Source organism: Giraffa tippelskirchi, chromosome 7 (assembly GCF_054371585.1).
Source record: "Giraffa tippelskirchi isolate mGirTip1 chromosome 7, T2T-mGirTip1v1.2.pri, whole genome shotgun sequence".
NCBI classification, from domain to species: domain Eukaryota; kingdom Metazoa; phylum Chordata; class Mammalia; order Artiodactyla; family Giraffidae; genus Giraffa; species Giraffa tippelskirchi.
Genome location: NC_137281.1, coordinates 37,632,972 through 37,644,990, shown reverse-complemented (window position 1 = coordinate 37,644,990; position 12,019 = coordinate 37,632,972). Strand labels below are relative to the sequence as shown.

At 44.5% G+C, this 12,019-nt stretch overlaps 1 long non-coding RNA gene across 1 annotated transcript; it reads right to left on the bottom strand.

The window, feature by feature from the left end:
* Positions 1-8,185: 8,185 nt before the first annotated feature.
* LOC145512100 (uncharacterized) lies at positions 8,186-11,518 on the bottom strand. Its single transcript, XR_014058274.1, has 5 exons — positions 11,452-11,518; positions 10,272-10,989; positions 8,988-9,149; positions 8,636-8,776; positions 8,186-8,408 (listed from the first exon to the last, which is right to left on the bottom strand). It is a non-coding gene; the product is annotated as an uncharacterized LOC145512100 (long non-coding RNA).
* Between the last annotated feature and the right edge of the window lie 501 nt (positions 11,519-12,019).

Below are 12,019 nucleotides of genomic sequence, written 5' to 3'. Positions count from 1 at the left end.
GACAGAGCTAGGATTTGAAACCAGTCTGTGTAAGTCCAGAGCCCCAAGTGTTCTGACAGGCATAAACATCCTTGGCTTGCAGAGGTAGGGACTCAAGGCTTGAAACTGGGGCTCAGAGATCCCCTCTCCATAACTATTCAGACCAAGAATCCAGCCTCAGGTTTGGTGCCTCAACATCTAAATCTTGGGGGACCACAACGAGGTGGGGAGGAGAAGAGTATCCCCACGCCCTGGTGCTCCCACCCCTCTCCAAGCCCCCCTCTGTAGCCACAGCAGCCAATCAATACTGGCTTACATTTTATGAGACAAGGAGTTAACTTGTTCAATTACGGGGGAGACAGCTCTATTCTTTCGTAACAAGTAATCTGAGTAGGGAAATCGATCCTAAGAGGCCCCATGCACTGGCTAATTTTATATTATCCTTGGCCAATGGGCGAGCACAGAGTAATGGAGTTGTTGTTACAGTTCATTACGGGAGGTGGGGGGATCAATAGCAGGACCATCCGATGCTCAGCATCACAGCTGTGGCAGTAGGGGGAGGTGGGGCGGGGGGCTCCACTTCCTTTTTGTGCACTCAGTCCAGACACTGCTGATTCCTGCTGCAACCTCTAAGAATGAAATACATCTCAGAATTGAAACCCAGAGACTCCTCACTCCCCAGGCCTCAACATCTTCCAATGCCAGACTCCAAAGACCACCATAGACATCCCAGGTTGATGGCAAATGGAAGAAGGCAAACCCCCATCATCACAAGGCCTGGCTGGCGACCACCACATCTTCCCTGTCGTCTTTGCAAGTGGCTTTTGGACAGAACCCAGGTTTGGCCTGGCAATGAATTCTCCTTGGCATCTTGATGGCCCCAAACATTGATTCTTGTTTCTTCCTCCGAAATGCACAGCCGACAGACAGACTGCTCTGTCCTCTGTGTGCTCAGCAATCAAGAGATGCTGTCCCAACTCCCTTGGTTCCCTGGAGTGGGAGGGGTGGGGTGCAGTTTTAATTTCCCTGGGGGCAGCGACTTCGGTTCCAGGCTTACATCTTACATTTGGGTTGTTCCAATTTCCTCCCCTGCAGCAGAAGTGGCTAGTACCAATTCAGCATTGCATAAGCCCCGTCTTGTGTATACGTCCACAAGCATTTCAGAAGCTGTGCTTACTATGTGCACAGCAGGCACTGTAGCGGCCTCGTTATCTACATGATCAGGTGTATCACTAGACCATTGAACTTACCGAATAGTATTATTTAATACTTACTCTGTATGAACCCATTTTATATACACTGTCTTATCATCTCTGGGATTATCCCAATATACAGATAAGTAAACTGAGGCTCAGAGAGGAAAAGCAATGTGCTCAGGACATGTAGGTAGTGAAGATCAGAGCCTGGATTTGAGCTCGGTCTCTCTGACATGCCTCCAGCACTGAAAAATGCTCTACGTAGCATTCTATGAGGGAGAAACCGTGTCCTTTTTTTCAGAGTCTCTGTTTTCTTATATGACTAGCCCAGTGCCTGGCATACTCATATAATGAGGCTGATTTTTTTAGATATTAAATCAACATGTTTTTATATGCTTCCCCACCACAACCACTAGACATGCTCCACCACACCATTACGGCCCCAAGGGAGTGGGGAGAACCAATGGGAAAGGACAGATATGAGAGATGAGGAGTCCCTGACACACAGGAAAGGGAATAGCAGTAGCCCTTCCAGCCCTGGGCAAGGTGAGCAGGAACAGAGGACAGAAGTCGGGATTCTAATGGCCACATATATTGAGGGCTGTTTGTGCACTAGACACTTTACAGGTATTATAAGTGTTTGTGTGGGTGGGTGTTAGCTGCTCAGTCGTGTCTGATTCTTTGTGATCCCATGGACTGTAGCCTACCAGGCTGTTCTGTCCGTGGGATTCTCTGGGCAAGAACACTGAAGTGAGTAGCCATTCCCTTCCGCAGGGGATCTTCCTCACCCAGGGATTGAACCTGGGTCTCCTGCCTTGCAGGCAGATTCTTTACTGTCTGAACCACCAGGGAAGCCCCATATAAGTGTATGCATGTGTATTAATTAAGATATGTTAAAGTTCTATGCACTTTACAGCTATTAACTGATTTAATCCTCACAACAAACTTTGGGATAATTATAGTGGTTATCCCATTTTACAGATGAGGAAACTAAAGTACTTAAAGATTAAAGATTTTGTTGGATTAGGAGCCAGGCCCACTAGTTCCAAATACTGTTATCCACAATGTTATTCTGAAATTTAAAAAAATAAAACAATAGGATATACCCAGATTCCTCCCTGTAGGCTCAGATCCCAGAGATGAGGGTGGTGGGCTGAGGAGAAAGGTGAAACTGGGAGAGTTAGTGTTCCAATTCCCACTTGGAAATCAGAGATCACTAAACAGGGGTGACCCTGTTCCAATGCAAAGTAATGCAGCAGAATTATAATGGAAGCATGATATTGTTAGAAAGAGACCTGAGTTAAATGCTGGGTCCACTTATTTCCATTGGGCAGCATAGGGATCCAGAATTTTCAGTGGGGGATGTGGAAATTGGCCAACACACCTTGTTATGGACTGAGTTGTATCCCCCAAAATTTATATGTTGGAGTCCTGACCCCTGTACCTCAGAATGTGACTATATCTGGAGATAGGGTCGTTAAAGAGGTGATTCAATTAAAATGAGTTCATATAGTGGATCCTTATCCAACATGACTGATTGAGGAAATAAGAGGAGGAAATTTGGACACACCCAGAGACACCAGGGATTCTCACACAGAGAGAAAAGCCGTGTGGGGACAGCGTGAGAAGGCGGCCAAGGAGAGAGGTCTCTGAAGAAACCAACCTCATCAGCACCTTGCTAAGCCTTCCAGCCTCCATAACTGTGGGAAACTAAATCTCAATTGTTTAAGCCACCCAGTTTGTGGTGTTTGTTATGCAGCCTGAGCTGACTAATACAGATCTACAGGGAGGGGGCCAGATAAGGAGCAAGGTGACCTGACTGGGGTGGCCTCCAAATGAATAGCACAAGGACAGGGTAAGATGGAGGGTGTGACCTGAGGTTCCACAGAGCAACGCAGCCAAGACAGGGCCGACTGGGTCCACTTTGTGGACGCAGGCCCTGACCAAGGTCAGAAAACAGGCTATGAGAACAGCTGTGGAAATCAACAGGGCAGCCAGTCACCAGATATGGGGAGAGGGACAGAGTCAAGGACCTAAGGCCCTGAGGTGATCTGCTCTCACTCTTCAGAAGAGTCCCATGGACGTAGGGAGTGGGGAAAGGTGAGGTTCCTGAGTGGGGTGGAGGTGGGTTCTCAAAAGGAAGCAAGTGTTCCCCACAAGAACTGAACATAATACTTTTAAATAACACCCCACATGGAACAGTTAACATCTTTGTCCTAGACTAGAGATCAGCAAGGGCTTCCCAAGTGGCTCAGAGGCAAAGAATCCACCTGCCAATGCAGGAGACACAGGTTCGATCCCTGGGTCAGGAAGATCCTCTGGATCAGGAAATGGCAACCTACTCCAGTATTCTTTCCTGGAGAATTCCATGGACAGAGGAGCCTGGCGGGTTACAGTCCATGTGGTCACAAATAGTTGGACACGACTGAACACACACTCAGAGATCAGCAAACTGCCTAATCAACCTATCTGTTTTTGTAAATTAAGTTTTATTGGACCACAGGCATGTCCATTTGTTAACACATTGCCTATGACTGCTTTCATGCCACGACAGCAGTAGTGAGAAGTTAGGAGAGCAACTGAGAATGTATGGCACCAAGGCCTGAAATATTTATTATCTGGTCCTTTATAGAAAACCTCTGCCAGCCTTGACCTAGAAACAATGTTTCGGTAACAAAGGTGGCTAGATTTTCTAAGACAGCTGGCATATGGTGTGAAAGATTCTGTCTGTTCAATCATTTGCTTATTCAGTCAGTCAAAAAACATTTCACAAGGGACAGCCATGTGCCAAGACCAGTGCTCAGCAGTTATGATTCAAGAACGAGCAGAGTCTAGGTTCCCTCACCAAGGTACTTACAGCCTTGTGGGGACATAGACATTAAAGAAATCATCACACAAACGTGCCGTGTTAAACTGAGCTGCATCCTGTACTGGAGAATTGGAAAAGCTATTAAATGGTACCTCCTGGCTCCCCCAGAAGCAGACCCTGAGATAACAGTTCAAATGGAAAATGTTTATTTGAGGAATGTCCCAGAAAGTACCAGCAGGAGAGTGGGAAACTGAGGCAAGGAAGGGAATGTTAGTCATTTGGTCATGTCTGACTCTTTGTGACCCCATGGACTGTAGCCTCTGTCCATGGGATTCTCCAGGCAAGAATACTGGGATGGGTAGCCATTCCCTTCTCCAGGGGATCTTCCCAGCCCAGGGATCAAACCCAGGTCTCCCATATTGCAAGTAGATTCTTTACTGCCTGAGACACCAGGGAAGCCTCAGGAAGGGAGGGACCCCACAAAGAGTGTGTAATTGAGTAGGTGACCCTGCAGGCGCTGCTCCTCAGAGTTACCGCATCCCAGGGGGAAGGGGCTGAGGGATCAGCTCCCCATCTGTCACTGGTGGAGGGTTGCTCCCTGGAGTACTGAGCCTTCTGTCCTTCCCACTTGCCTTCATCTGGTGGACTTGGAATCACAGTGATGCTTAAGCAGCTTGCCCTGTGCAGAGGTGAGTGCAGAGGGGACAAAGGTTTCCAGAGTTGAGGGGGACCTTGGGGCAGTACTGAAGTTGAAAGGGGCCTTGGGGAAGAGTATTCCTGCAGAAAGAGACTGTGTCCCTTCCCAGGCACAGCAAGCCCCTCCCTCCTTGGGGTCCCCAGCAAGCCTTGTTGAATTGTAGCACCTGACTGGGGAGGTGTGATCAGCTTGGAGAAAGTGGACCAACGCCACATCCATTTTTCTGTTGCCAGAGCCAGCTCTGTGCCCAGAACACAGTAGGGCCACAATGAATAAAGAACAAGCTTCCTCCCAGCATTAATGAGATACAAAGGGATCAGGAAACTCCTCCCCCTGTCCAGTGCTTTCTACAGACAACTCCTCGGGGTGTCAGGGTGACATACTATGAAAGCCATGCCCACATTTAGGGCAGAGAGAGGGGGAGGAGCTCAGCCTCAGGAAGGTCATCATTGCAGGGGACATGACCTAAGTATTGACTTTTCTCTGATCACTGGAGTTGCTCTGTGTATTAGGGCAATGGTTCTCAAACTGAGGTCAGGGAACCCCTGGGGGGTTCCTAAAACCCAGCCACTGTTTTCACTGTGATACTAAGGCATTTTTAAATTATTTTCTCATAGGTATACAAGGGAAGTTTCCCACAGATTACACATGGTTGGGATGTTACAACACATTGAAGTAAAAGCAAATGAGAGTTTGTTTAGCCAGATAGTTAAAAGGTGCAAAAATGTAAAATAACATGACATGTCTCACTAAATTTGCTTATCTATATAAGTATACGGTGAATTCATTATTGTTACATTTAAATAAATCAATGAATAAATATCTCATTTTTAATTTCTAAAAAAGGAAAAATCAATAGATATATTTTACCTAAACGAAAGATCTTTGAGCTCCTCAATAATAATAATTTTTTCAAATGCAAAGGGGTCCTGAGATCAAAAAGTCTGAGAACATCCATGTTCAGGAATTCCACACCCTGAGCATGGGGCAGAGCCCACATCACACTGTAGAAGCTGGACACCCAAATTTCTAGCCAAACACAAATGTCTAGCCGTATCCCTGGAGGGGTGCTCCTGATCCCAAGTAGGTCACAGAGTAGATAGCTCTTCTGGTAGTGGAAGATTAAAGGTCATCCTGATCAAAGGTCAGCAGAGGCCATGGGGCTGCTATGGTGACCAGGACTGAGGCTTGGCAAGATTCAGCTATGTCCTGACTGCCACCTGGACTCCCTGCTCTGAGCCATCATCCCAGCCTGTGTCTCCAGGCTGCCTGGCAATGCTGTGTGAGCTTGAGCAACTTGTTCGTACTCTCTGTGCCTCGGCGGACATAATTAAGATCAGGTAATAAAGATAACTGTTGTAAGGACTGTAAAGATTAAATGTCAGGTGCTCAGTGCCCCGGCACATGGTAACCACTCAGTATGTGATGGTCGCTTTAAAGACAATGATGATGAAGATGACTGTTATCACTGTGATGATTCGCTGTGGCTAGCTTTTCTGCTCGTTGTAGAGTTATTTAATGACGATCTCTAGGAGCCCTGAGGCCCCATTCCTGACCTTGGTGCTCAGTGCAAAGGTACAGATGGCCCTAGCCAGGAATATCTGTCCAATAATTCCTCCACTTCTTAAATAAGGTAGAGTTGGTTTCTGTTGATGCAAGTGAGAGAACAGAGATTGATCCAGTTGAAGAAGTCAGGCTGTATGGCACCCACAGTTCCCACTGAAGAGTCAGATTTGCCCATATATTATATATAATATATATTTGCTTAATGCTCTTCCTTATATTGACTCACCTTTTTCTTTTTTCAATAAGTACTTTATTTTTTATATTTGAAACTTTTAATTTTAAAAACAGTTTTAGATCTACAGAAAAGTTTTAACTTTACATATATTGCACAGATGGTACATTCAATTCTATTAACATATTACATTAGTATGGACATTTGTTAAAATTAAAATGTAAGTTTGTTAAAATTGTGTGAACCAATATTATTACTAAATTATCAATATTATTAACTAAAGACCGTACATTCTAAAGATTTCCTTAGTTTTGACCTTTTGGAGTCAGTTTTTACTCAGATGGATTTGCACTGAAAGGGTTTGATGTGCTAAGGCCCATTTTCTTCCTAACGCCCACTGAAGTCACCCATAACTATTCAATAAAAACTCCTTGGCGGGCACCCGGAGAAGTCCTTTCCTGGTACATGAGGCCCACAGTCTGGGGAAATGTGCCCCAGTATTTATGGCTCCCAGAGTAGGTGGCAGGCAGGTCAGGTGGGTATCATGGTTTCTGTCTGTGAGCCCTGATTGCCTCACCTGAAAAGTAAAGATGCTGAGTTTTCCCAAAGTGATGGAGACATTTCAGTGAAACACTAAAAGCAGAGCGTCTGACCTGAATCCTGGTACCAAGTAGGGCCTAGAGATGAATTTCTTTCCTCACAGGCGCCATGTTTCCAAGCAAGAGCAACTCTGGCTAAACCCGGTCTCTCTCAGCACAATCCTAGCCTCAGGTCTCTGACACTCTAAGATCCCAGACTCACTTGGAAAGGAAAGGGAAATCCAAAGGGCAGGAAGAGGAGGAGCTGAGGAAACTGAGTAGGGGGAGAAGGAAAACAGAGGAAGGAGGGAAAAGGAGAAAGGGGAGGAAGTAAGGGGAGGAGGGGGGGGAGCAGAAGCAAGGTGGAGAGGACCAGGATCCTCAGCCAGCTGCCATCACTCCTCCCCGTCCCCTCTCCACGCAACATCCCCTCAAATCTTGGCTCCCTCTCCAGAAATGTCCCACAGTTCACATTTAATTACTTCATAAAAAACTGGAAAGTAGAAGAGGAAGAGTTAAATGTTCTCCTAAAAGGAGGAAGCTGCAGCTAATCCCAATTAGGAGGAAGTCCCGGGCTATTGAAACGCTACAATCCAATTACATCAGGTAAAATGAATTACTCTGTTAATGCTGACTTATTATGAAGACACCTTCTTATTGCTCTCATTAATAATCTTTAGACATCATTTTAGCACATATTGGCTGCAATAACATTTCTATTAGCATCATGGTGGAGCAGGGCTGACAATTAAAATAAAAAATAAATCAACCCAAGGAGCGAACAAACGTAATTATAGTTCAGAAAGAGCTTTTATGTGTATTTGATTACTCGATGGAACAGCGCCTCCCTTCTTGCCTTGAATGTGTGTTAGCCCCCATCCATGTGGACTCCTGGGGTGGGGGGACAGGATAAGGGTGTGTGTGTGTAAAAGTGAGACAGAGACAGCTAGACAGAGGAGATGGGGGAGATTATCAACCAGGCAAAGGTTCACATCCCAACCCTGATTCTAAGTCCCCCTGTGTAAGCTCCTTCCCTTCTCTGGGTCTCTGTTTCTCCATTTCTGAAACTGGAATTTTTGAAATCACGTGATTTGGGGGTAATATCTGCTGTAGTCTCGAGTTCAACAAAACTTTCCTGCTTGAAAGAACTACAGATTCCTAAATACTAAGAGCCAGATGTTGTTGTTGTTTAGTCACTCAGTTGTGTCTGATTTATTGCAACCACATGGACTGTAGCATGCCAGGCTCCTCTGTCCATGGAATTTTCCAGGCAAGAATACAGGAGTGGATTGCCATTTCCTTCTCCAGAGGATCTTCCCAACCCAGGGATCAAACCTGCATCTCCTTCATTGGCAGGCGTGTTCTTTACTGCTGATGCAGCAGGGAAGCCCAAGAGCCAAGTGACAGAGGTCTAAAAGAAGAAGAAATTGTTATTTCTAGATCAGTTGCTATAAGCTGGAAGCTCTGTTTCTTCTAAAGCAGAAGTTCTCATCTTGGGGTGGTTTTAATGATCATGACTAAGAAGTGGGGTAGGGTGGGATGGGTAGTGCTACTGGAATCTTTTGGGTAGAGATCAGGGAGGCTGCCAAACATCCTGCAATGCATAGGGCAACCCCTTAGGACAAAGGATTATCTCACCCCAAGTGTCAATAATCCTGAGGTTGAAAGACCCTGTTTTAGACTCCTTCTCAGACTGTGTATCTTTGCACATCTGGAATCAGGTTTCCATGACAGCTGTAACAGATATCAAATCTCTGGCCTCCCTGATGAGATGATCTTCTTCACCAAATATAAAATGAAAATTCAGCAAAGGACTAAAGTTTAACTTGAATACAATAACAATTAAATTCTCAAATAATTATATATATACATAGACACATGTTAACCTGTGTTCTTCAGTGCCCTTAGCTCCCCCTCCTACTCAGACCTTGTTTCTCCTTCTAGAATGGACACACACTTGTAATACTATACATATATGACATATACATACCTTTGAGACTCCCTTGAGAGTCTCTTTGACTGCAAGATCAAACCAGTCAGTTCTAAAGAAAATCAACCCTGAATATTCTCAGAAGGATTGATGCTGAAGCTGAAGGTCCAGTACTTTGGCCATCTGTTGCGAAGAGCTGATTCATTGGAAAAGACCCTGATGCTGGGAAATATTGAAGGCAAAAGGAGAAGAGGGTGGCAGAGGATGAGATGGTTGGATGGCATCACTGACTCAATGGACATGAGTCTGAGCAAACCCCAGGAGACACTGATGGACAGGAAAGCCTGGCATGCTGCCAACTATGGGGTCGCAAAGAGTCAGATAAAACTTAGTGACTGAACAACAGCAACATACATACATATGTATACACACATGTGTAATGCCTCATATATTTACGTGTGTGTGTGTTAATTGCTCAGTCATGTCCAACTTTGTGACCCCTTGGACTGTAGCCCCCATGCTCCTCTGTTCATGGAATTCTCCAGGCGAGAATACTAGAGTGGGTAGCCATTCCCTTCTCCAGGGGATCTTCCTAACCTTGGGATCAAACTCAGGTTCTCTTGCATTACAGGTGGATTCTTTACCATCTGAGCCACCAGGGAAGCCCATATTTACCACATATATAATACCATATGTGTGTGTATAAATATTTATAACCCAGTGACTTTCTAAGGTAGTGTGAAAAAAGGGCTAAAGCACTCTAAAATAATTTCAGAGCAATTAAAAATGTGCAGCTGGAAGGTCCTTGGGTAATTTGCCAATTTGGGATTCTGCTTGTGTCTTCTGGAGCCCTGGATTTGACAGAAGCCCTTTAAGATTTCCTAAACATTTCTGTTAAAATTCTTTTTAAAGCATAGTTTTAGCTATTTTTAAGCCTGTAATTTTTAGACATCCCTACAACTCTCAAGATGTTGGATACCAAATTTAATAGACCCAGGACCACCAAATCATTAACTCGTCCTGCCAGGCAAAAATCACTCTGGAATAGACCCTGAAATTCAGCTTCTCTTTCCAACTCTGTACATTGAAAAACACCCAGAATTTGCAAATTGAGCTATTAATAACTACTTTATCTGAGGGAATCTGCATATTCTAGAGACTCAAGAATTGTGACTGTCAGCCATCATCCCTGATTTCAAGTGGGAAAAGGAACTCATCAAAAGAAACTTACTACATTATTTGTCTGATTTTTAAAAATCAAGTGGTACATTTTAACTTTGTATTAAGGTTTAGTTGTTATATAGCACTAACCACAAACCTAATGGTTTCAATTATCATATTTACCATCTCACAGTTACCATGGCTCCAAAGTCTGGATACAACATAGCTGGGTTCTATGCTCATCCAAGCTGTTTGTAGGATTCAGTTCCTTGCAGTCATAGAACTGAAGGTTCTGTTTTCTTCTTGGCTTTAAGCCAGGAGTTTTTCTCATGAGACCTTAGGTTGTCCCAAAAAAGAAAAAGTCTGATGCGGTAAGGAATAAGGGTGAGGAAGTACCGAGCCTCTGGCAGGTGAGCACTTCCTCCCTCCCTCCCATAATCCAGCCCTTAAAAACAACAGAATCTTGTTTTTAAATTCTACATTTTTTTCAGTTTAAATGCTCAGACTGTCTTTTATTTTCCCACAGTAGTTTGCCTGATTTTCCCAAGTTAATCCCACTCAGCCACATACTGCCTGTGTGAACTTTTAAAAACCTCTCTGGATTAATGACCCACCACTGCATAACAAATTACCCCAAAACTTAGCAGTTGAAGACCACAAACATGGATGGTCTCACCCAGTTTCTGAGCAGCAGTGACTTAGCTAGGTGCTTCTAGCTCAGTCTCTTCTGAGGTTGTTATCATGCTGTTGGCTGTGGCTGCAGCCATCTGAAGGCTTGACTGAGGCTGGGGTAGGTACTTCCAAGCTCATTTCCTTGGTTGAGAGCAGGAGACCTCAAACAGTTCCTTGTCAAGTGAGCCTCTCTATGAAAGAGGACTACCTGTGGCATGGCAGATGGCTTCTTGAAGGTAAAGCGTCCAAGAGAGAAAACAAGTGACATGTGAGAAATGGAGTGTGTCAGCAGCAAGCAATCAAGACAGAAGCTACAGTGTGTTTTATAACCTAATCTCTGTAGTGACATACCATCACTTCTGCCCCCCTTTATTGGTCATGCAGATCAAGCCTGGTACAATGTGCAAGACTACACAGCAGTGTGACAGCAGCCAGGAGACAAGCAGTATGTGGGGCCATCTTGGAGGCTGGCTGCCACACAATCTGTGCCTCAATTTCCATCTTTGAAATGGGCTTAATGATGATGATCCAATAAGTTAACATCTGTAAAGCATTTGAAATGGTTTCTGGCATATAATAGCACTGAATAAAATTAGCTATTGGGGCTTCCCTAGTGGCTCAGTGGTAAAGAATCTGCCTTCCAATGCAAGAGATGCAAGTTTGATCCCTGATCAGGGAAGATCCCACATACCATGGAGCAACTAAGCTCTTGTGCCACAAGTATCAGGCCTGTGCTCTAGAGCACAAGAGCTGCAACTACTGAGCCCACCTGCCTAGAGCCTGTGCTCTGCAGCAAAAGAAACCATCACAATGAGAAGCCTGAGCACCTCAGCTAGAGGGAGTAGTCTCCACTCACCACAACTAGAAAAAAGTCTGTGCAGCAACAAAGACCCAGAAAAGCCAAAAAAAAATAAATAAACAAATTTTTTAAAGTTATATTTATTATCATTATTAATCTTATTCAGTTGGTAAGTTGCAGAGTATAGGCCCTAGAAGCTTGTAAAGAGCCCATGAAAATCATTTTAGACAAGAGTAAAACTGACATGTACCCAAATATGAAAAGAAAACTGTAAAATCATAATATATGTTAGACTTCTACTTCTGGCTTTGAGTTTGTAACAGATTACCCTTCCAGAAGAACTAAAGAGCCTCTTGATGAAAGTGAAAGAGGAGAGTGAAAAAGTTGGCTTAAAGCTCAACGTTCAGAAAACTAAGATCATGGCATCTGGTCCCATCACTTCATGAGAAATAGATGGGGA